This window comes from Bubalus bubalis, chromosome 6 (assembly GCF_019923935.1).
Source record: "Bubalus bubalis isolate 160015118507 breed Murrah chromosome 6, NDDB_SH_1, whole genome shotgun sequence".
Lineage (NCBI taxonomy): Eukaryota > Metazoa > Chordata > Mammalia > Artiodactyla > Bovidae > Bubalus > Bubalus bubalis.
Window position 1 is genome coordinate 53,488,959 of NC_059162.1, and position 25,849 is coordinate 53,514,807.

Sequence of the window (25,849 nt, forward strand, 5' to 3'; positions counted from 1 at the left end):
TTTAGGACTATAAGAATCACACCATAAATTCAATAGTTTTCAATCCTATACAATGACAAAGACGTATCTCATATTTTAGTGGTTCAACCATCAGTTTCAGCTTTATAGAGGGTTCTATTTTACATAGTGGTGACATCCTTCTTCTGCTATATCTAGCATATTTAGAACATAACAATGTGGTCAGTCCATCCTGGATGTAAACATGGGGTGATGTTCAAAGGAGAAGCCATGGAAAGGAACCATGAGGTTCAATTCACTGCCTTCAGCTGCCTATTATGAGGGGTAGTTCTGCAAGAACTAAACTTATCAAAAATGTTCCAGGTATTAGGTCATTAAAAATACAAGAGGAACCTAAAAAGGATATATGTGTAATTATACTTTTGCCCCCTCCCCCCCCCATCATCTTCCAGAAGGCTGTAATACACAAACTGATTCTATTTCCTTATTTGGCAACTTTGTGTTGACAGCTTTCAGGGGTGTTGAGTTAGAGGGAAGGGGTCAAACATCCCCCAAAGAGGACAGGTTGAATCAGTATCTTGATGTTCCCTACATCTCTATGATCTCTGCAATTACAGAAGCCTGTACACACTGTTTCTAAGAACATTTCAACAAAATTGCCTTTGGTGAGAACAAGACAACTGTTCACGGTCTGGAAAGAATAAGCAAATCTTCTGCACTAGGAGCCTCGTTTTAATATGGCTTAAAAACATCTTTATTTATCTAAGGTCACAAACTATTTCCACCTAAAATTTCCATGATTTGACCCCAATTTTAACTCTACACTGATCCTCTCCCAACCTGTAGAAATTAACAAGCAAAATATTGTTACTTAAGAGTTAAGCCACTTGAAGTTTTCATTCATGCAAGCTTTGAGTAGGCATCATAAGCACTTATTGTATACCCGGCATAGTGCAGAAGGTAGAGTGATGGGGGCCTTTAGTTATTTACATTCACCTGAAAGGGGAGGCACAAAGTTGGGGAAGATGACAAAACATACCAATATTCACTTCAGGGAAACCCAGTTGTATTAAATAGGCAGACAGAACCCAGAGAAAAGTTAAACAGTTAAATACAGACACTGTCCAGTTTCTCCAAAGGCGAGCAGAGAGGTCTTTCAACATCAATTTCTAACAATAAGGCCATCCTTACAGAAATTATCTTGAAAATGTGGAATGAAGAAATTACAGCTGGGGAAAGGAGAACAGACTGTGAACGTGTTTGGTACAGAATATGTTTGGGTTGACTCATGTCTTGCCTCTTCTATAACAAACAACTGAACAAAGTTCTGATCACTATCGTAGAAGGACCCCCATAAAGAATAGAGAAAGGAGACTGACTGCCTCTGGGCAGTTTCAGACCTCATGTCTTAGTGATGAGTCATTTGGCCGGGTAAGGATATGCAACATCTCTGAAAGCAGCTAGCAGAATATTCTATGTTCTGCTTCCAGGTAATAAGCCATCCACTGTGCACCCAGGGCAACTCCATTCAACCAGATATTACCAGGAAAGTACCATATGGTCAGCAACATACTGGTTGCTGTCAGTGGTAATCTATATTTCAATTAGAGTCCTTGTCACTAAACAACTATCATTTAAACTGGAGAAAATATACTCTAGAAAAATGATTGTGTATACCTTATGTTTATGATTACCTAAGCCACCTTCTAATTTATAAAATATAAATTTGAAACTCTACAAGAGATTGTCACATACTGAGGAAGAGATCACTCAAGGAACTGAGCTATACTAGGTAAACAGAGGTATAATGTTCCCCAAGCCAAATGAATGTAAAAGCTATAGATGCCCAAGAGCAAAACTGGAAAATATGAGATAGCATCCAAAGCAAATAGGCAAAAGTAAATAAATATATGAAACTATTAAAAAAACAACAACCTCATAATAGTTTTCAATGGATTTTTACTACAGAAAAGAGCCACTGAGGGTACTGAAATAAATCTGCCCACCAACTGTACCAAGCCACAGGTAACCAGATATTATGAATCACTGACATGTTCCAAATGCAAGTCACCAGAAAACTTTAAAGTGAAGCCAACTGACATAAACCATTAACTCTCAAGATGATAGTTAAGGTATCTTGTTAGTATTCCTGTAAGTAGTAGAAAGAAGCAAGAGTGTTAATGAAAACTAGAATTCCAGTGCTATCAGAAACTTAAATTACTAAAGGTAATTATGCCCTATGTAAATTAATGCAAAGAGCCTAACTCTAAGTTTTAAACTCTGTTCAAATATACTTTAAGTCTAAAAGCAATATATTTTTTAGGAGTGGTAAGAGGATCTCTTCTGAATATCTCAGCCCCTAAAGACCATTATGTATAGGCACTCAGAAAAAAAGTGCTTCTGTGTGTTTTTATGGCTTCCCTGATGGCTCAGACGCTAAGGAACCTGGCTGTAGTGCAGGAGACTTGGGTTTGATTCCTGGGTTGAGAAGATCCCCTGGAGAAGGAAACTGCAACCCACTCCAATATTCTTACCTGGAGAACCCCATGAACAGAGGAGCCTGGTGGGCTATACAGTCCATGGGGTCGCAAGGGTCAGACACGACTGAGTGACTAACACTTTCTGTGTATTTTTAATTAATCATTAATGAGGCTCTAAATACCAATTCAACCTCAGGCAATCATCTACTCACTTTCTTAAACAAAATACAAAACAGAAACTTTGTTTTACTGTATAACCCATGAAACTGTGACACTTAACCCTAGACACGTAAGATAATTTAACTCTGTAAACACAGGACAGCTGCAAGAGAAGACCAGACATTCACCATACTAAATTCTTGGGGTTTGTACTTCTGGCAGGAAAATGAACTTTTCTTTACTAGCATTTTATCTGTAAACAACTTACATAACTTTGCAACCTTGAGGCCCTAAACACCAGAAGCAACTTCATCATCTATCACGACAATGCAATAATACCAAGTATCTCATCTCAGAAACAGATTTTGAAGTAAACTATTGAGGTTCAATTCCTATGCTTTAACTGAAGGCACAAGTCTGAATTTAATTGTACTAAGAATAAAACACTGCAATTACTACTGGTTCACTTAAAAATGATCAAATATTCATAAGGCTGATTTGGAAAGGGTACCTGGTTTCACCTTGTCCCTACTCCATACAGGGTCTATTTCCCATAAACTCAAGATTTATCTGAGGAATCTTGTAGCTAAAGATGGGATGGATGTAAGACCTACAACTGGGAAAACACCAGCATTATCAATTAGAATTCCTTTGGGGCGGAGCAGAGTTTAAAATGTCTTTTACCAGCTTAGTAACAAAATGTTGTTTCTTGAGTTTCCTTCTAAATATGTCTACTTAAAAGAAAATTTTGCAAAAACCTGGGAAAAACTTTAGTAGGAGCACTAATAGTTTAACTAAATGCTTTTCTTGCCTTAAAGAACTACTTGATACCAGGAGAAATGCTAATGTTGATCAATTTTCTAGATAAACTAAAAGGCAAACAAACACAATTGAACTTCTATCTTCTAATTAAGTTGACTAAAGTACCCAAGATCAAGAGAACCACAAAGGTTCTCAGACCATCAAGAGTGGAGCCTTGAACTAAGTCTACCACTGGCTTTGATATTCCTGACCTCATCGATCACCTAATCCTACAATTCTGCGTCAATATGGTACCTTGCCCAGGTTTTCTAAGCTAGAATTCTTGAAGCATCCTCAAGTCCTCTATCTCTCAACTCTCACATCCACAAGGTTACCAGGTACTAATGGGTTCACCTTAGAAGACTTTCACACTGGTCCTCTCTTCCTCACGGCCTACATTTAAGCTTTAACCCAAAGTCCCCGCCACTCATCTCCACCTTCTTCAGCCTATCCTCCACAATGCCACCAGTTACATTTCCTTAGAAAAGAAAAGAGAAACCTAATCATTACTCTCCCAAGTTAAAAATTCCCTGCTGGCTCAACAATCAAATCCAAACTTCTTAAGTGTGCACGAAGCTGCAATATCTGCTTCAGGTGCAGCCATGGCAGCACACTCTGCAAGGTTCCTGCCACACTCAACTGCACCTGCAGTGAGCAGGCCAGTGAAGCAATGACAAATCTCCTTCCAAAAACATGGCGTAGGTATGTACATAAAATTCTCATTCTACATCTTCCAATTCCTGCTGCAAAGACTCAGCGGGGTAAGGAAGACTTTTGTATGGAGTTCAACATTCTCCCATGGACGGAGGAGCCTGAAAGGCTGCAGTCCGCCGGGTCGCTGAGGGTCGGACGCGACTGAGCGACTTCACTTTCACTTTTCACTTTCACGCATTGGAGAAGGAAATGGCAAACCACTCCAGTGTTCTTGCCTGGAGAATCCCAGGGACGCGAGAGCCTGGTGGGCTGCTGTCTATGAGGTCACACAGAGTCAGAAACGACTGAAGTGACTTAGCAGCAGCAGCTGTTTTTCTGGAGAAGGCAATGGAAACCCACTCCAGTACTCTTGTCTGGAAAATCCCATGGACGGAGGAGCCTGGTGGGCTGCAGTCCATGGGGTCGCTAAGAGTCGGACACGACTGAGCGACTTCACTTTCACTTTTCATTTTCATGCATTGGAGAAGGAAATGGCAACCCACTCCAGTACTCTTGCCTGGAGAATCCCAGGGACGGAGGAGTCTGTTGAGCTGCCGTCTATGGGGTCGCACAGAGTCGGACACGACTGAAGTGACTTAGCAGCAGCAGCAGCAACATTCTGTGACTTGTGAACATACCAGACTTGCCTGCGAGGGTCCACGAGTCTCCAGCACAGGCGTGGGTCGGTGGTGGCCTGCTGCAGGGTTGGGGGCACTGAGTGTAGCAGTACATGCATGGGACCTTTTGAAAGAGGTTGCCATTATCTTCATTACCTCCACCATAGTTTGACCCCGGGTAAACAGCAGGGAGGAAACACAGGTCCAACCATCAATAGAAAATTCGATTAAAGATTTACTGAGCCCGGCCCCGCCCATCAGAACAAGACCCAGTTTTCCCTTTAGTCAGTCTCTCCCATCAGGAAGCTTCCATGAGCCTCTTATCCTTCTCCATCAGAGGGCAACAGAATGAAAAACACAATCACAGAAAACTATCAAATCTAATCACATGGACCACAGACTTGTCTAAGTCAATGAAACTATGAGCCATGCTGTGTGGGGCCACCCAAGACGAACGGGTCATGGTGGAGAGTTCTGACAGAATGTGGTCCACTGGAGAAGGGAATGGCAAACCACTTCAGTATTCTTGCCTTGAGAACCCCATGAACAGTTTGAAAAGGCAAAATGATAGGATACTGAAAGAGGAACTCCCCAGGTCGATAGGTACCCAATATGCTACTGGAGATCAGTGGAGAAATAACTCCAGAAAGAATGAAGAGATGGAGCCAAAGCAAAAACAACACCTAGGTGTGGATGTGACTGGTGATAAAAGCAAGGTCCAATGCTGTAAAGAGCACTATTGCATAGGAACCTGGAATGTTAGGTCCATGAATCAAGGCAAATCGGAAGTGGTCAAACAGGGGATGGCAAGAGTGAACGTCGACATTCTAGGAATCAGTGAACTAAAATGGACTGAAATGGGTGAATTTAACTCAGATGACCATTATATCTACTACTGTGGGCAAGAATCCCTTAGAAGAAATGGAGTAGGCATCATAGGCAACAAAAGAGTCCAAAATGAAGTTCTTGGATGCAATCTCAAAAACGACAGAATGACCTCTGTTCATTTCCAAGGCAAACCATTCAATATCAGGGTAATCCAAGTCCATGCCCCAACCAGTAATGCTGAAGAAGCTGAAGCTGAATGGTTCTATGAAGACCTACAAGACCTTCTAGAACTAACACCCCAAAAAAGATGTCCTTTTCATTATAGGGGACTGGAATGCAAAAGTAGGAAGTCAAGAAACACCTGGAGTAACAGGCAAATTTGGCCTTTGAGTACAGAATGAAGCAGGGCAAAGGCTAATATTTTGCCAAGAGAACACACCATGGTTATTATTAGCTCTTTATTTCTGCAAGAATTGATCTGCCTTATGTGAGGGGGGAGGAAATAAAGAGAGACACAGAGATATATATAAATCTCACTGGTATCATGGACTCCATAAATACTTTCAAGTGTGTGTGGTAATAGTCATGGAAGATATTAGGCAGGTATTTTTGAAGGAATTTGTATAATCTGAGGAGACCTGGTAGAATTTACTTTATGGTTACTTCATGTCAAAACCCCACTTTACACAGTATAAAACTTCTATTTCTCATGTTTTATAATTCTAAACTCTTGGTCTGTCTGCTATACTTAAGGATAAATCTTCTCCAATGCCAAGAATAAATATTTTTGTGCCAAACACCAAACAAGAAACTGGAGAATATAAAGATGACTTTTGTATTTTCCCACAATTTGAAGGCCATTCTTTGGCTCCGTTGTGTTGGTAACTTAGGAGCTTGAAAGGGACTCTCCCACACTTGGGCCCATTTTACAACTTCTCCTTCCTTTGCTTGTTATGGACAAGGATTCCATATGGAGGTCCCTGACAATGTGACGGTTCAATTGCTTCTACTTAAGTTCTGAATAGTCAGTCCTTAACACTAAGAACAGTTATTTTCTCTCAATCTTCCAATCCCCAAAGGTGTACTTGCTTCTTAAATTGTAACCCCAGGAGTAGAGGGAAACTTTAAGAAAAAAATGCTTTAACTAAATTTTTTAAACTTCACATGAAAAGATGTTCTACATCATTAATCACAGGAGAAATACAAACAAAGATCACAATGGGATACTATTTCACACCTACTAAAATGGTTCTAATCAAAAGACAGAAAATAGCAAGTGTTAGCCAGAATGTGCAGGACTTGAATCTTCATATGTTGCTAATGGAAATGTAAGATGGTGCAGCCACTTTGGAGAACAGTTGGGCATTTCCTCAAAATGTTAAATACAGAATTACAATATGACATCAATTCTGCTCCTAGGGATACACCAAGAAAAATGAAACATATGTCCACACAAAAACTTGTACACAAATAGGCAAAATGGAAAATAATGCAAATGTCCATCAACAAATGAGAATGGATAAATAAAACGATGACGTATACCTAGTTTCAGTTTTGCAAGATGAAAAAGTTCTGGATATCTGTTTCACAACAATGTGAATATAACACTACCAAGCAATACACTTGAAATTTTGCTGGCAAATCTATATAATGAAATATTTGGCGATAAAAAGAAATGAAATACTGACACATGCTATAATATGGCTGACCTTGAAAACATTATACTCCACGAAAGAAGCCAGAAACAAAGGACCTCATAATATATGATACTATTTATATTAAATGTCCAGAATAGGCAAATCTACAGAGACAGAAAGTAGACCGGCGGTTGCTAGGGGCTAGGGAAGTTGGGAAGAATGGGAATGACTTATAATGGATACAGGGTTTCTCTTGGGGTGATGAAATACTCTAAAATTGTCTGTGATGATGGTTTGCACAAATCCGTGAATGTATTTAACACCAGTGAATAGTACACTTTTATTGGGCCAACTGTATGTATATGAATGTTATCTCAATAATGCTATTAAAATTATATATGCAAAAAAGTTACTTCTAGGTCCTTAGGCTAAAGCCATAATGTAATAAAGTGCCTTCGACTTTGGGGTCTGTATCTGCATCAATTTTTCCTTTTCATATTAAGAGTAAGAATCTGATTTACTTGAAATCCTCATTGCCTTCCCTACCTGCTCTGCTATGTTCTTCTATGCTCTCTCCTCAACAAGTGCCCCGTGCTTCTGAGTGATAGGCCTGCAGAGTTACCTGCTGCTGCTGCTAAGTCGCTTCAGTCGTGTCCGACTCTGTGCCACCCCATAGACGGCAGCCCACCAGGCTCCCCCGTCCCTGGGATTCTCCCAGGCAAGAACACTGGAGTGGGTTGCCATTTCCTTCTCCAATGCATGAAAGTGAAAAGTGAAAGTGAAGTCGCTCAGTCGTGTCTGACTCTTCGCGACCCCATGGACTGCAGCCTACCAGGCTCCTCCATCCATGGGATTTTCTAGGCAAGAGTACTGGAGTGGGGTGCCATCGCCTTCTCTGGCAGAGTGACCTAGGGAACCACAAAGAGCCAGAGAGAGACTCCAACAGAGAGCCTCTGAGGCCTTGGAGAGACCAGAAAATAAGGCTTCTCCATCGTTCAACAAGAAGGGGCTTGGTTAAGATGCAGGGACAGGCTAACAGGCTAGACAGATGTAGAGAACCAAGGGAATGACCCCCATGAACCCGAACATTTTCATAAACACAGTGATCTGGCTATGGTTTGTACATGGTCTGCTGCAAATGCTCTCAGCAAATATCCTCAACTGGGGGTCTCAGGATCTCTAGAGACCCACAGATACACTCAAGAATCTGTGACTTCTCCAAAATAATCTTTCAATTCTGTATTTTCATCCTAGCATTCATCCGAAAGAAAGTGGTATAAATCTAGACGAGATCATTTTAACCACCCCTTTACCAACACAGTGCCCAGGTGTACATTTATTATTACATTGGTGCTGAGTGATCCTCATCACAAAAACACAGTGTGCAGGCAGGCACACACACGACAGTGACAAAGGCCAATTTTAAGACACTTATTGATCACCAAGACTTTGATTTCATGACACCAGAATGACAGGCACTGGAGTTCTGTGCTACATTCACTGCTACAGCCTAATAAGGAAAGGACAGAGGCAGACTGGATACATAGTCAATGGAGTCACACCAAATGAAGGTCAAATGGCATTGAGGCATTCATAACAACATCTTCATAATGGCATGAAGGTATTGTAGAACAAAGGTTATGTTTTGGTGGTTCAAAAATTTACAAAGAGAAAGCAATAATAAGAAAGAGAATTATTATGTTCAAGTTGTTTTCAAAACAGTGTAAATGAGTCATTTCCACTATCTACTGACTTCCTTCAACAGTCTGACACTTGGCTGTATGCTGAAACTAAAAATCTGTAAGAACTAAATTCCACAAACATTGTGCTCCTTTTCCTGACTCTAGTGATCATTGAATTGAATGTATGTTTGATGTCAAGTTCAGCACCTGTGAATACTAGTCTTTGAATGTACAAGACACTAACTATACCAGCCAAGAAATTGGAAAACATTAAAATCATTAAAACTGCAATTCAAGGACTGCTCATTGACACAGCTGCAGTCTGATGGTCCTGAGATAGCAAGCAAGGCCTTCAAGTCCATAATGTGATTTTGAATAATATATTTATTGCCAACAGGTATTTTCTGAATTACTATTATCAAAATCAAAAGGCTGTTATGCATTAAGTATTTATTAGGACCCAAGGCAACAACTTTATATTATTTAAAATAAATAAAAATAAGTGATTAAGACTTAGCAAAAAAAGCATTCATTAATTTAAATTGTAATTGTTTAATAATTTTTGCATTTATTGGTGATTTTTAAAAATGGTTTAACAGCTATATAAAAGCTATAAGCATAAGGAGTACATATTTTATTTCATGTTTATATACAGTTAGTACAATTAAGCAAAGCTAATTTAAGTCAACAAAAGGGGATGGCTGAAATGCATGTGTGGCTGGCAAACACTAATATGGGGTTGATTTGAACATGTTCATTCACTCAAAAAACATTCAAGATCCTACTGTGGACCTGGTAATTACAATACAGTGTAGAACAAGACAGACACATCTATGCCTTCATGGGGCTTAGAATTTATTGAAAAAGGCATGCGAATGTAACAAGTGAAATGCCAAAGAGATAGGAAGTATTACAGAAAAAAATAGCAAGGGGACTTTATTTAGTTTATGGGGTGAAGAGGACTCCCTGAGAGGAAATTACATTTAAGCTAAGAAAAAAAGAAGAAATAGGAGCTAGAAGTAGCTGAGACAGTAAAGAATCTGCCTGTAACACAGGAGACCCAGGTTCAATCCCTGGGTTGGGAAGCCTCCCTGGAAAGGGGGATGGCAACCCACTCCAGTATTCTTGTCTGGAGAATCCTATGGACAGAGGAACCTGGTGGGCTACAGTCCATGGGGTCGGACACGAATGAGTGACTAACACAACTTCAGAGAAAAGTGAAGCAACAGAGGGGGAGAGTAATCTCAGCATCAGACACACCCTTCAGACTTGTCAGGAAAGCACAGAAGATTAGAGGAACAGAAAGAAGTCCTGCAAGGCTGTAAGTGGAGTGTGAGTCTGATGTATGCTGGTTGGGGTGGGGGGCTGGCCATGGTGGGGGTAGGGTAAGAGCTGTTGATTCTAGATAGAGGCAGGGACTTCCTCTTGCAAGGCCCTGAAGACTTCTTAAAGGGTCTGACTTTTAATTCCTTAGGGAGGACTTCTGAGGGTGATGAGAAATCACTGGAGGGTTTTATACAGGTCACACACATTGAGTTTTATTTTGTAAAAACCCCTCAGACTTCAGGTGTACAGAGCACTGGAGGTCAAGGTCAGAAAGGACGGCTAGAGGCAGCTTCAGCAGGCTGGGCAAGACAGGAAGGTGGCCACCTGGGAATCCTGCACTAGAGCAGCATATGGGAGAGTTTTAAGACATATCGGATAAAATCTAGGAACTTAAGTTTAAGACAGAATTGAGACAGCTTGACAACTCATTGCAGGTGGGAGTTAAATGAGAAGGATATATTGGGTTGACCAAAAAGTTCATTCCAGTTTTTCAGTAAGCTGTTAAAGAAAAACCTGAATGAACTTTCTGGCCAACCCAATATTATGGAAAATGGCCAAGTGGTAACTGGTAGATGGTATCTTTCACCAGATGGAGGAAGAATTGCAAATCCTTGTAAGTTGAGGACCACCTGCATTCAAAGGCTGCTTTGTACGAGTTGTTGGAAAAAAATACTTCTGTTTTTCTTGCAATTTCATACCTCTGCATCCATTAAGAATATTTTTTAAAAATACTACTGACTTGCATAATCACTCACACCCAGAGGCGGCAATATTCAAAACAAGCCTGTGTTCTTTTGGGAAAGTCTTGGTTCAAAGACAAAATCTGAAAACAGACAAATCTTTTGATCCTTACTATTGACACGGTGCTTCAATGCAAACCCGAACTACTTAAGACCTTCCTTTGATGGGACAAAGAGCAACAGCTCCACATAGGCACTTAGGTTTAAGAGGCTCCCACTCTCCACTTCATGGCTGAGAAACATGGATTTAAATATCAAAAGAACTCGGAATTCAAGTTCAAGTGACCACTGCACCTGGCAGAATTTAACCCAGCATTAAACCGCTCCATGCAAATTCACAATTTGCTAAGGACAAACAACTCTGGGAAAAGTTTTCCCATGACCCACTCCCTCATGAACATTTTTAATATTTCAAAAATGCTTAGAAACTGGAACAAAGCAATTTAAAACTCTCAAAGGGTCAGAGCAACTAGAATTAGCTGAAGAATGCATTATACATGAAAGACACCAAGGCTCTATAAACAGGGCATCTTCTTCACACCAAAGCACAAGAAAACAAAGGAAAAACTAAACTAACACAGACCACAGAAAATATCACATGAAAGGAAATTCACGTCTGGCCTAGCCTACAAAAGAAGATACGCAATAAACAGGCTTGGTTTCTGTGGGCTCCCTGGGAGCAAGGAGCAGAAAGAGGAGAATCATTTCAGTCTTGAAGGTGAAACTTTCAAGGATTTCTAGGATTATTAAGGAGGCAAACAGAGGCAGAGGGTCCCCTGCCTCCATCTCCACACATCTCAGTCCATTACCCATTCACTGCAATGCACGATCTACATTCTGTGTCTGCCTCTAGTTCTTTCTCCAGGGGCCAAAGATGGGAAGACTATTGACATGGATGATCATTTATTTCATCAACACTTGTATCACACTTATTATGTGTCAGGCACTATTCTCAATGTCTCACAAATAAGAACCCACTTAATCATAACTACTGCACAAGTTAGGCACACTGAGTTTTCTTGCTTTACACACAGGAAACTGAGGCATGGAAATGTCAGCTATAAAATTTGCTCGAAGTCAAACAGCACTAGTAAGTGATAAAGCTGAAATCTGAACCCACTTTTAATCATCTGAGCTACAAAAAGCTATAAAGATTATTGTAATTTTCTTCTTTATTTCTTATATTTTCACATTTTCCTGTAATGAGGATTTACTACTTTTATACTAATAAAAAACTAAAATATCATTTTTACTTTGAAGTATCAAACCAAAAAAATAAATAAAAACAAGGCTTTGAATATCTCATGTATGAAATCACACCTCATCTGTCAGAAGCTAAGAGGTTAGGTCAGATGATCCTCTTTGGATTATCTGCCACAAGATTTCAATTCTATGCCCTGTTTTCCATTACACAGGCAGTAAGGGCTGCAGAAAATGTAGACAAGGCAGAAATTATGAACACATGGTCTGGAAAACTGATTTGAGATCTAGTTCCAGTTTGCAAACTATAGAATCTGGAATAAATGCTTAAGCCCTGTAAACTTCAGTTTTCTGATAACTGAGTATAGATAACTATGCCTGTCTGCCAGAGTTAGCTCATGTAAACTACTTAAAAATATAAATGTGCCTGGCATGGAGTAAGAGATCAAAAAATTGTCAAATACAGGAAAACTAAGCTGTCCAGATATTTGCCTATGTAAATGATTCCTGGGCCAGAGCAATCAAATAAACCAAATAAAGTGAAAGTCGCTCAGTTGTGTCTGACTCTTTGCAACACCATGGACTATACAGTTCATGGAATTCTCAAGGCCAGAATACTGGAGTGGGTAGCCTTTCCCTTCTCCAGGGTTCCAGACCCAGGGATTGAAGTAGGTTCTCCTGCATTGCAAGTGGATTCTTTACCAGCTGAGCTACCAGGGAATCCCCAAATAAATCAAAGATTTCATAAAGTCATCAAACATGAACAAAAGAAAGAATCTGAGTAAGAACATGGGAAGTTTCTTATCATATCATTACTTAGCAACCAGGGCTAACAGAGTAGAGACCATCTTTGAGCCACAGAGATACGGCTTCCAGATCCAGAGGCCAGAGTTATAGTACTGCAGTGGAATATAAGAAAATAACTGCAGTGGCAGAGGCCATGTCTTCCAGTGGGCCTTTGTTTAATACAAAGAGTTACATTTCAAGGAACAGGTTACCTCATGTCTCTGATTCTCCACTTCATTATTTATAAGAGAAAATCACTGAACTGAGTGTCCACAAAGTTGCTTTCCAGCCCTAGCAACCTGTATTTTTTAAGGGTATAGCCACATCTCTTTTAGTCAAGATGTACTAAAGAGTTTCCACCACACTTCTAAGGGCTATCACTCTGTCAAGCAAGTGGTCTTCAAATAGTACGTAATAAACAAAATTTTTATACTGCCCCTTTACTACCCACAGCAATTCCCTAAGGTTATGTTAAATGTTCCTGTTAAAAAGAATGCTTCTGGCTCTGTGGTCCTGATATTCTTCTTCTCTCTAAAATATAATACTCACAATTAGGAGCCTGACTCCCTAAGAGAGACTTAAATAAAAGAAAAATTAAATGCTGCCAGCACATTTTTACTTTCATAATGCTTTGTATAAAAAATTTTTTCTCTGTCCATATCCAACTCCATTCAGTGCTTTCATGGCCATCAACTGTGAAGCTGCAAGTGCCACAGTGAAAGCTAATGCAGCAATGTGTCTTGGCTTTATTAAGATCTTCAGTGCCATCCCTCATGCCAAATCTAAAGGACACAGAGGATCACCAGTTGTTCACTGAGTTGCCTAGGAATCGGACACTGATGGTAAGGTTGCTGAAGGAGCTCAGGGCATCCCTGGCACCATGGGCAGGCCCTAGGACACAGGTAGAGAACTGGAGAGAAAACAGAGACTGCAAAAGAATGAATGTGAGGACAGAAAAATAACAGAAAAGGGGCAGAGAGTGAAAAGCTACAGAATCAGAAGGAATGACTACACCAAGTGCTTTACATTCATTACATTCATGTAAGCCTCACATCATTTTGTTCTCATTTTAAGGGCAAACTGAGGCTTAGAGAAAGTAATCTAGATTACTTTCCTAGAGTTGCACAGCTAGTACACAGCAGAGCTGGTACCTGAACGAAGTTCTTCCAGCACAAAGCTTATGACTGAAGATGCACTGTGTGACCTCGGAGGACATCTCTGATCCCCCTCCTCCCATGGGAGGTTTTGGGTCTCTCTACAGCTTCGGCCAAGGATGGACAGCCCCTACAAGGCGCCCTCAGGGCTGGGCCCTCGACAGTGCCAGGCAGTTGAGTCTGGCTCTGCATGGCTTTAAAGGAGATCTGTCCTCTATATTAAGCTGAAATCTGTCTCCCACCAATTTCCACCTGTCTTTTTCCCAGGAGATGATCATATCTGCAACAAACATGAGGCTTCCTGTCAAAGCCCCCATCCATAACTAAATGGAGGGAGGGAAAACATTAGAAAACTTTCAAGGAAAATCTCAAAAAACTATATAATTTTTTTAATCTCAAAAAATTCTGTAATTTTTTTTTTTCCCTAAAAATAGCACTTTTAAGGTAAGGGCAACAAGCTCTGGGATTAGTAAACTTATTACAGAGAAGTAAGCTTATGACAGTTGAAGGTGGGCTTATCTTTGGTTAGTTATCTTCACATTCACAGAGGAAGATGTAAATTTATTTTTGTTAGGAAAGAAATCAGTTGCCTTATGTTTTAGCATAATATTTAGCTCAAAATATGATGAATTTGAAAGAGATCAGAGTACAGAGGTGTTCATTTCTTCCAGAAAAGCTGAAAATGTACATTCCCTTAATTTTGTAATGGTTCAGATAAATCTACTTACTCCTTAAGTTGGAGATTTATAAGCTCTCTTTCCTAGCACTGATGAAAGCTTACTTAGGAATGAACAGCTCATCTACTGTGTGGCCTTCAACTTCAACTTACTGCTTGGTTTTTAGGTTCCATCTGGAAAGTGAGAATACTACTTGGTAAATCATATTTTAAGACTGTTGTAAAAATGTTGCTTTGTTACTGTGTCCTAAAATGTAAGAATCACTCATCTAGAATTAAACACTAAAAAAGGCCGGGAACTTCATTTTAGCAAATATGTAAAATATTTTCATATATTTTATTCATTATATGTATTTATAAAATGTGTATCAATCTGGCAATTATATAAGGATTATTTTAATGCTCAGTATTTTTGCAGGTTACAGCCACAGTCATTTTTGCCATTTTTACATTTTCACTTCGCTGTTTACAACCACCTCCTGAAAGCACAAAACGGGAGTCGGCCTCTGTCAAGGCACTGCTCTAGTGTCTAGATCCCATACTGGGCATCTGTGGCAGGGCTGATTACAAGCTCATACTTCTTTCAAAGAGCAAATAATTTAGGAATCATATAGAGGAATCATCATAAAGTAAAAGGATAAAAAGGTACCTCAAAATTAGTGCCTCTTGACTTTTTCCTAAGAGTCGTTATTAAGGCATTACGGTTTACATTTATAAAAGCTAAGACGACCTATTTATACTATCAGTTCTTCGGGGGTAAAAGCTCAGGATTGCAGATAATCCTCTTTCCTTGTATTTAAATAATGAGTGGATTATTTCTTTTCTCCATTCACAGTTCTTACCCCCAAACCATTTCTCACTTAAGTAATTTTCACAGCTGTACAAGAGGAACAAAAAGGCAGAGAAAGTGTTACAGCACAGACTTTGACAAATTAAAACCAGAATGAAGGGACCAGCAGCAGCAGATCAGAGGCACCAAGCCCAAATGCTTAGATAAATGGGCTAACCTAGTAACAAGCCCTGGATTTGTCATTGTTGTTTCTCCATTAATATTTCCATGTATCAAGTCTTTCATTCAGAAATGAGTTTTAAAAAGAGGCAAATTACTTCTCTACTCCACACATCTATTAAATAGTCTGCTAATATACTTTATACTACAAACATAAAAACTCAGTAACGTTTCCAACTAATCTTAGTAAGCACCCCAGAAACTTCTGACTTCTCTACTTCCTGTAAAATATCTAACATAAGAATATTACAAAGAAAGTTTTTTAAATTTTACTCATAATTCCTTAAATAGCAATATTTAATCTTTACATTTCCTTTAAAATGTGTATATATTTTAACAGTTGCAATAATAAATGTACTGTGAATGAATTCTTTTTTACACTTATTTCATAACATTTCTAATTTTCTGTATATATCTAAATGTATAATTCTATTAGCTTTAAACAGAATATGACTACTACTTCATTTCTAACCTTAAAATTTCCTGACTCTAGTAATAAAATACATAAAAATGGAGAATTACGCTTTTTTTGGAAAAAGAACAAAAAAGTGTTTGTTTTTTTAGGCCCTCCTCTTTCAGAAGACATGAAAAGCTTCACTTGTCTTTTGTTTACTTGAATGCAGCAGTTAAGCAGCAAAAGATAATAGTCCCAATTACACAGACTAACAAACTGCAGTATTTACAAAATTTATGACTTTCTTGAAAACACCCAGCAGGTTCAGTTCAGTTCAGTTCAGTCGCTCAGTCCTGTCCGACTCTTTGCGACCCCATGAACCGCAGCACGCCAGGCCTCCCTGTCCATCATCAACTCCCGGAGTTTACCCAAACTCGTGTCCATCGAGTCGGTGATGCCATCCAGCTTGGTACTAAAACCATTAAAAAAAAAAAATCTACATTTCTTCTGTTTGCACTGAGCCATGAAACCTTAATTGGGTTTGGTTCACATGCACAGGTAAATTCAGAGGATATAATTAACATTTCTAAAACAGTAATGATAATTTTCTCTAAAACGTCACAAGTGGGACTGAGCCCCCCCCAATCCAGACAGAACAACAGCCTCACATTAGTTACACTACCTTCACCTATTACTACAGATACCAGAACCAAAGAACTATTACAAGTTTTACATGGAAAGCTATACTTTAAACTAGTTTTTGAGTGCTCTTACTCTCCTCATTATTTTTTGAAAGACAGTTAAGAGGCATAAAGACATTCCAAGTAGAAGAAAACTTAATTATGTAGAAATAGAAGTTTTTGGTTCACTGTGTATTAAATGGAAACCTGTCTTATGCCACACTACAGGGGGAACTGATGCTAAGGACTTCAGAGGCTTTGATCTCACCCTATAAGCACAGAAGGTTCAGACCAGGAATCGACGACCTTCCCAGGGCAAGGTCTTTCCCATTTCCTACCCAAGGAGTGCTGGTGGAGTGGGACAGTGTGCTTGCCTCAAGTCAGAAGCAGAGAAAGGGTATAAATTTCTGAACCATGGGAGATTTTTCAGCTTGTTTTGCTGTGATTTGCCTTTTCCTTTTCTTCAAAATGAAAAGAGCACTGTTGTTTCTGATTATAACAATACCTGCTTGTTACTTAAAAGAAAATCAGACAATACATAAAACTATAAAAAAGAAAGAAGGAAATCATCTTTAATCCTACCACTCAGAGATTGTTCTTGTTTAGCCGCTAAGTTGTGTCTGACTTTTTGCTACCCTGTGGACTGTAACCCACCAGGCTCCTATGTCCATGGGATTTGCCAGACAAGAATACAGGAGTGGTTAGCCATTTCCTCCTCCAGGGGATCTTCACAACCCAGGGATCAAACCTGTGTCTCCTGCAGGTGGATTTTTTTTTATCACTGAACCACCGGGGAAGCCTACCACTCAGAGATAACTACTCTTAATGTCTGGGTATAGATACTTCCAAATTGTTTCCTATCTATACACACAAAAACGGGGATTTTGTTGTTGTTGCTATTGTGTTTTGGTTTTGTTTTTAAGAAAGTGAGATCAATTGTAAGCTCCAGGGTCAGGACTAAAAAAATGTTGTAAAGGAAATATATGCTTAAAGAGGAGATAAAACAGAACTATATAAAATGTTTACTTAAAACCACAGAAAGCAAAAGAAGGATAAAATACAAAGAAGAAATGCAATGAACAGAAAACAGCTGGACATTAGTAGCAGATTCCTTCTTCAGACATTAGTCCAACTTTATCAATAATCACATGTAAATCATCTAAACATACCAACTAAAAGATTGTCAGAGATTTTTTAAAAAGACCCCATATTTGTTATCTACAAGAGATCCACTGTAAATCTAAAGACTTAGGTTAAAAATAAAGAAACAGAAACTGAGATCATGGGCTGTCTACTACTTTGAGATTTACCTTTTTAGCATTTTTTTTTGGAGTATAGTTGACTTACAATGCTGTGTTAGTTTCAAGTGTACAACAGTCAACAAGTCACGCAGTTACAAAAATACATATGTCCACTCTATTAGGTTATTTTCTCATAGAGGCTACAGAGTACTGAGTAGATTTCTACTTTTTCTTGAAAGACAAAGGAAAAAAAAACTGGTCTATTAAGAAATTCTATAAAGTTCTTAAGTAAACATAATTTCTCCAATATATATAAAAACTGTTCAGTATTTCAAAATGTTAACCTATTTTATACTATTTGAGAAGTATAAAATTCTTTCAGCTCAGAAATGAATGGCAGATGAATACTTAACACATGTATTTCTCCCTAATCTTGCTTATAGCTCAGAAAGAAAAATTTGGCAACATAACACAACTCATTTCCTCTCTTTATAATGTGCTCCCACCACTTGTTTCTGGAAGTAGAGAAATACTAATAAATGCCCCTATTGCTGCCTGAGAATTCAGATTACTAGCAGATTCCTTCTTCAGTGTAGTTCCATGTTCAACATGAGCTGCTAAACTCTTCTTACTAGCAAAGCTATGAAATAATTCACTGACCGAGCAAGTTTTAAGTTCAAGTTTAAATGCTATATGGATATATAGAAACTCAGTTGGTTGTTGTCTATTCTAAGCTTAATGCTGAAGGACCCTTTCTGTTGTTGCAGGTCTAACATGCCCATACTGATCAAATACATCTTGGAAATAGACTCTCCTAGACATATTAGATAGTCACTTTAGATTACCACAACTTCATGTATGCCAAAGGTATATTCCTAAGTGGTACATACACATCTTGGTTCCTTGTGTTTCAACAAAAAGTATTAGACTTGATTTTCTGAGGTTAGAAAAAATGACTGAAAATTTCCCACTGTATGATGCTGGAATCTCTGATCTCTACTACTCTGAGTTCACAGTCAGGCTACTTAGTTTATTTTGAGAGAGCAAATCCTTCCTGCTGTTTCTCAGGAAATGGAAGAACACATTTATAGACTATGTTTTAATTTTATGTTTCAATGGTTTTAGTTTTTTAACTATGTCTCACTTTGAAGAATATTTAATTATGTGGAGATATTAACACTTTCAAAAAGAAGCTAAAGCGGGGTGGGGGGAGGGTGGGTGGTGGAGAGAAGAGTATTCTCAGAAACAAGCTAAAAGAGTGACTTTTCAAAAAATGTCTCACACAAACTGTTACACCCTGTTTCTTCCTGTGAAGAATTTTCCAAGCCTTAAGTTGTGCAATAGCTTAACGAAGAAAAAAGGAAATGCCCAAGTTTCTCTCAAATATGTAATAGCATAGAGAAATTAGAGGCTTAATTTTAAAGTGCCCTATCACCTGCTTAGGCTTGTGAAATCACTACAATAATCTCTGAGTCACTCAACTCATCTGGACTCACCTTTTCATGCTAGCCATACCCTCCTGGGTTTTCAGAGGCCATCACTGCTCTTAATAGGGTACAGAAACAGTTAATGGCTTTGAAGAATAAATCTTTCAGGGGATTAACACAGCTAACCGAGAAGAATGGTGAAATGCTTCCAATTGTTTCTGACTTCCCTACGGGCAAAGACAAGCAAGGTATAGTGAAGGAGATGGAAAGGAGACAGGCTGTATAAGCTAAGATTCTGCAAATAATGCTAAACCTTCTGAAATGGTTGAATTCTCCCCTACGTAGAGCATTTTCAAGGAAGAAGGAGAAACAAACGCAGTGAAAATAAAATGCAAAGAGGCAAAGAAACATAGGCATAGACATATAGGCAAAGAAACAACATAGATGAATGCAAAGACTATGAATGAAATGACCTGTCATGTTTCGGGAAGCTGGACAGCAAACCCACTTCCTGTCCAGCCCCTGCCCAGCTCCCCCCAGGCTCTGTTCCCCCTTTCCTGACTTGCTACCTCTCTCCCACTGTCAAATGCAGCCCAGAGTCAGAGGCCTGGGCACGGTCACCTGGCAGCTGTCCTGGTCTCCTGCTGTCAGTACTCCAAAGGCACAGGCATCAGAGCCGTTATCAGAAGGACTCATGAATGATAACTACTCTGATTTTGTCCAATGATGTACAAGTCTCACAGAAGTTCTGAGAGTTACAAGAGACTTGGGGGACATGAAGAGTAACTTCCTCCAATGAAAGATGAGGAAACTGAGGCTCAGAGGGATTAGTGGACTTCCCTAAGCCCATCCTCTGTTAATGGAAGAACTAAGACTAGAACACAAGTTCCCTAAACTCAATTTTTGTTCCCTCTCTTATTTTTCCTTCCCCCTACAACATCCTTAAGCTTTTTAAAATCACCTAGACTTAACATTTCAGGCAAGGCCTGTGTGTTTTATTTTTGAAGGTCATTCATCATATTCATTTTAGGGTATCAACCAGAAAAGAAAAAATAAAACAAAATTCACTACCGGCATTTAATCCCCACTAACAAAATCCCAACAGGGCCCTCAGTGATACAGGGCTATTATTATACTTGTTCTAAATCAATGAGCTCCTTTTTCCAAGTTAACTGTTACTAACTTTCAACTGTTTTCTCAAGGCCTCCTCACTCTCGGCAGATTTCATTTGCTCCTACTTCTCTGTGAAAACCTAAGTCATCAGGAAGGAACTTTCTCAACTTCCTCCCTGCCTCCATGTGCCCACTCAACCACAGTGGCACGTATCTTTCCCACCTCCTCTTCTGTCTCCAAGGTATGAATGCCCTTATTCCCTCCTGAGACAAGCTTGCGCTCCAGACCCTGGCCACCCTATCTTTTCTGGAACTTTACTCCATTCTACCTCAGTCACTTCTACCTCTCTCTTCTAGCTCAGTCACTTCTCCACTCTTCTCAACAAAAATACAAGCTCTAGCTACCATGCCACACAAAAAATATTCCTCATGGACAAATGTGTACACACAGACACACATGCACACACGCACTCCATTCAGTGCCCCCACTTCTCAACTCCTACTCTTTCTTCATCCATGACAATCTAGATTTAGACTTTAGAACCTCTACCTACGAAATACCTGATCACCAAACCCAATCTCCCATTTTCAATCTTTACCTGACCTTCCTGTGGCCTTGGTCACACCTGACCATTTTCCCTATTTAATACATGGGTGATTTGGCAAGCTGCTCACCCAAGCTTTCAAGATAGTTTATCTGTAAAGGATAATAACAACAATTATTTCAGGGGGTACTGTAAGGATTCTCTGACATAACATATGGAAACAACACCAAAAAACCCTGGTGCTTAATATTATTATCATCTGTATTTGTGGATTTTCCTCTCTCCCCTTCTTTTGTCTGTTCAGTCTTTGGTCCTTGCATGGGGATCTCAACTGTATGCGTGGCTAGAACCATCAGTTCCAGTCACTCCCCAATACACATCTCCAGCCCTGACTTCTCTCTGGGGGTCTAAGCTTGTCAAGGTCAGGTGAATGCCCCAGAGACACCCCAACTTTACTTCAAACTGAACTCACTATTCTCTCTCCAAATTTGCTTCCTTTCTGTTTTCCATCCAGATGAATGACATCTTGAGCCAGTGAATTTTCCCAACCAGAAACACTGAGTTATTTTCTTCTTCTTTTCTCTTACTCTTCTCCCATTTTTCATCAATTTGGCAACCAATTCTTTCTCCTAAATGATTCTCAAATCCATCCTCTCCTTTCCTTTCCCACCATCATCACCTTAGTTCTGGTCCTCATTATTTCTACCTGGACTATTTCAACAGCCATGGGACTTCTCTCTGCTTTCTTTTCACATACCTTAGGACATTGATTTAAGCATTTACTTCACTTTTGATGATTCCACAATGCTAGTATGTATGATCCTAGATGGGCTGGACCAAGGATCCGAACCACGATACAGTTTCTGCTCTCCTCCCCTCTGCACCATGACCTCTCTGTTTCAGTCCCACAGACTTGGTGTTCCTCACAAACTGAGCTCTTCTGGGTTCTGAACCTGGGCTTTCTTCTGTTTTTTTTTTTTTATCCTCCTGTTGAGCCTGGTAAATAATCCTGTCCCTCCAATATTTAGCACCAAAATCACCTCCTGCATGAATTCTTTCCTCCCAAACAAGAAAGAACAAAAAAAAAAAAAAAAAGAGAGAAAGAAGAAAGAACAAATTACTCCCTCCTTGGTTCCCCACTCTCCACTATTATTTATCACAATGGACTGCTGTAAAGCGTTTCATATTCTAAGTTCTGATTAATGATTTGTGTATCTTTCTGAGGTCAGGAACTGTGTCATACTCACATTGTAACCTATTTGCAGAGCAGAAATAGAGACACAGATACACAGAACAGACCTGTGGACACAGGGAGGGTAAGGAGAGGGTGGGACAAACTCAGAGTAGCACTGACACATATGAAAAGGATCGCTAGCGAGAAGCTGCTGTGCAGCGCAGGGAGCTCAGCTCAGGGCTCTGTGATGACCCAGAGGGCTGGGATGGGGGTGGAGAGGAGACTCAAGAGGGAGAAGATATGTATACTTATGGCTGATTCACACTGTTGCACAGCAGAACGCAACACAACACTGTAAAGCAATCATGCTCCAATTAAAACACTGAAAAGTTAAAAAAAAAAAAAAAAGAATTTATCATGATGACTGGTATACAGCAGAAAGGAGGAAAAGAGATAAAGGAACTAAGGTAATAGTTTGGAGCTCAGCAAATGTCTGTTAAACAAATGAAGCAGCATGGCTGTCAAGTATATCAGAATAATTGAATAGAGAGGAGGCTAGGAAGATAGGTGGGTCTGACAGCTGGTGAGGTGAGCACAGAGGAGCCTGAATGAGAAATGGAAAAGGTCCACTTAGATGAAGTCCTCTCCTGAGGATGTAAGGTCAGTCACGTCAGTGGCTAGGGCTGTTATCATCAAATTCAGGTGAATAGAGCCTGTTTAAAGCACAATAGAAGAACAAGTACAACAATCCAAGGACACTGATCTTATAAGCAGCTTTTGGACTCTAGAACACTCTACATTATCATTTTATCAGACTTTGTGCAAGCCTAGTACATGTCAGTTGTTAAACTGTATCCCTCTCCTATATACACAAAGCAACTTAAGAAGATCAGACAAAAGAAAAATAAAATACACCTATCACCCATTCGTGGACCAGAAGGCCTAGATGAACCATGTCATATACTATCTATTTTGAGGCCACAGCTTGTCCCCTACAATAATTTCCAATAAGCCATGTTATCCACAACATGGTTTCATCCCATGTATACTAAGGAAAAAGTACACTTACTCTTCAAAGGCATGTAAATGCCTGCTTATCAAACAAAGCAACCTAGCATTTGGTGTGACATATATAGGAAACTGAAGGAGGAATGAGACCCCATGAACTGGGAACAGAGTGAAGCAAAGTAAACTTGGAGAAAACCTGAGCTGCAACTGGCAGTGTCTTCCCATTAATAAAGGGACATCTATAATTAATGGGCTTTCAAGAGTGTTCAGCCATGTATTACGGCATCACACCTCATAAAACATTCATTCAAAAGCCATATCGGGAAGGCACACCCCAGCTCCATGAGCATGTGCAGGGCACTGAAGAAGAAAGAGGGGACTTGGAAGTGAGACGCCCACTGCCCTACAAAGATGACCAAGCATGAAAGGCTGCCATCAGTGCTAAACAACAACAATAATAAAACTGAAAAGAAATTGGAATGTTGGGAACGTTAGGATTAAATTAAATTGTTACTAAATAAATAATGTTCCCAAAGAGTAAACATATTTCTAGAAAATGTTTGTAGATGTAAAGGGTTACAGTGAAATTGCTAGTCGCTCAGTCTTGTACCAAGTCTTTGCAACCACGTGGTCTGTAGCCCACCAGGCTCCTCTGTCCATGGGATTCTCCAGGCAAGAATACTGGAATGGGAAGCCTTTCCCTTCTCCAGGGGATCCTTTGGATCCAGGGATCAAACCCAGGTCTCCTGCACTACAGGCAGATTCTTTACCTTCTGAGCCACTGGGTAACACACATGCAAATACAGGCAAGAAAGATACCTAAAATAATCTCAACTACTTTTGAACTTTTAAAGTTATATCAATTATGCTAATAAGGCCAAGTCATAAATGTACATATAACAAGATAAGGCATATTTCAAAGCCCTCGTAATTTAAAAATCAATGACCCAGGAATACACAAATAAGCCACCTGAACAAGATATAGATCTCAGAAAGTGATCTGTATAAATGTACATGTTCATGCTAGAGGTGGCACAAAAAATGTGAAGAAAGAGTGGATTATTTGGTAAGCAGTGTTGAGGAAACTGGCTAGCCCACAATATGAACATTTTTTAAAAAATGAATATACACCTCATATCTTAAGCTCCAAATCATTAAAAAAAACCCAAGAGTAAACCTATAAAGCTAAACAAGTGAAGAGATGCCATGTGAGCCCAGAATACAGAAGGGTTTCTTAAATGACTCAAAATGTATAATCACAACTAATACTAAAAATTGTGAGTTCAACTACATTATAATTAAAGATTCTGTAGTTGATGTTAATAAAGGGCACCACAAAGTTATCAGACAAGTGACTTACCAGAATAGAAGTATTCACAATATCCACAGCTAACAAGGGATTCATTTCTAGAATCTACAAGGAACTCCATAAGAATTCTTTCAAGGAACTTCTTACAAGAAAAGGGCAAGAGACCCAATTCACAGAAAAGGGAAATTAAATTAAGTAAATGAAGAGACACTCAACCTCACTTATAATCAAAACAAGGCAGAAATGATCCATGAGCCACAATGAACAGCTAATGGATAGCAAATTCAGGAAATCAGTTAATAAAAAAAGGAATCACATGTAGTACTGGTGGAGATATAAAACTGACAATATTCTGTGCAGTTCGTTGTAAAATTAGTATATTTATGTCCTAATACTCCTTGTGGACAATACTGCCTCAAGAAACACTCACAAATAGATTCAATATACTTATGTTGCCAACATCTGCTGGATCATGGAAAAAGCAAGAGAGTTCCAGAAAAGCATCTATTTCTGCTTTATTGACTATGCCAAAGCCTTTGACTGTGTGGATCACAATAAACAGTGGAAAATTCTGAAAGAGATGGGAATACCAGACCACCTGATCTGCCTCTTGAGAAATCTGTATGCAGGTCAGGAAGCAACAGTTAGAACTGGACATGGAACAACAGACTGGTTCCAAATAGGAAAAGGAGTACGTCAAGGCTGTATATTGTCACCCAGCTTATTTAACTTCTATGCAGAGTACATCATGAGAAATGCTGGGCTGGAAGAAGCACAAGCTGGAAACAAGATTGCCAGGAGAAATATCAATAACCTCAGATATGCAGAGGACACCACCCTTATGGCAGAAAGTGAAGAGGAACTCAAAAGCCTCTTGATGAAAGTGAAAGTGGAGAGTGAAAAAGTTGGCTTAAAGCTCAACATTCAGAAAACGAAGATCATGGCATCCGGTCCCATCACTTCATGGGAAATAGATGGGGTAACAGTGGAAACAGTGTCAGACTTTACTTTTCTGGGCTCCAAAATCACTGCAGATGGTGACTGCAGCCATGAAATTAAAAGACGCTCACTCCTTGGAAGGAAAGTTATGACCAACCTAGATAGCATATTCAAAAGCAGAGACATTACTTTGCCAACAAAGGTCCGTCTAGTCAAGGCAATGGTTTCTCCTGTGGTCATGTATGGATGTGAGAGTTGGACTGTGAAGAAGGCT

The 25,849-nt window shown here is 39.4% G+C and overlaps 1 protein-coding gene across 10 annotated transcripts in view; it reads right to left on the reverse strand.

Annotated features, from left to right (window-relative positions):
• LRRC8D (leucine rich repeat containing 8 VRAC subunit D) overlaps window positions 1–25,849 on the reverse strand; it is a 132,237-nt gene that overhangs the window by 78,550 nt on the left and 27,838 nt on the right. The window contains exon 3 of one of the 10 annotated variants that reach the window (XR_006551817.2): window positions 9,404–16,612. The exons of the other annotated variants lie outside the window; for them this stretch is intronic. The gene's annotated coding sequence lies outside the window, so the exon portion shown is untranslated. Of the gene's footprint in view, window positions 1–9,403; window positions 16,613–25,849 lie in introns of those variants that run through there. 10 annotated transcript variants of the gene reach the window in all.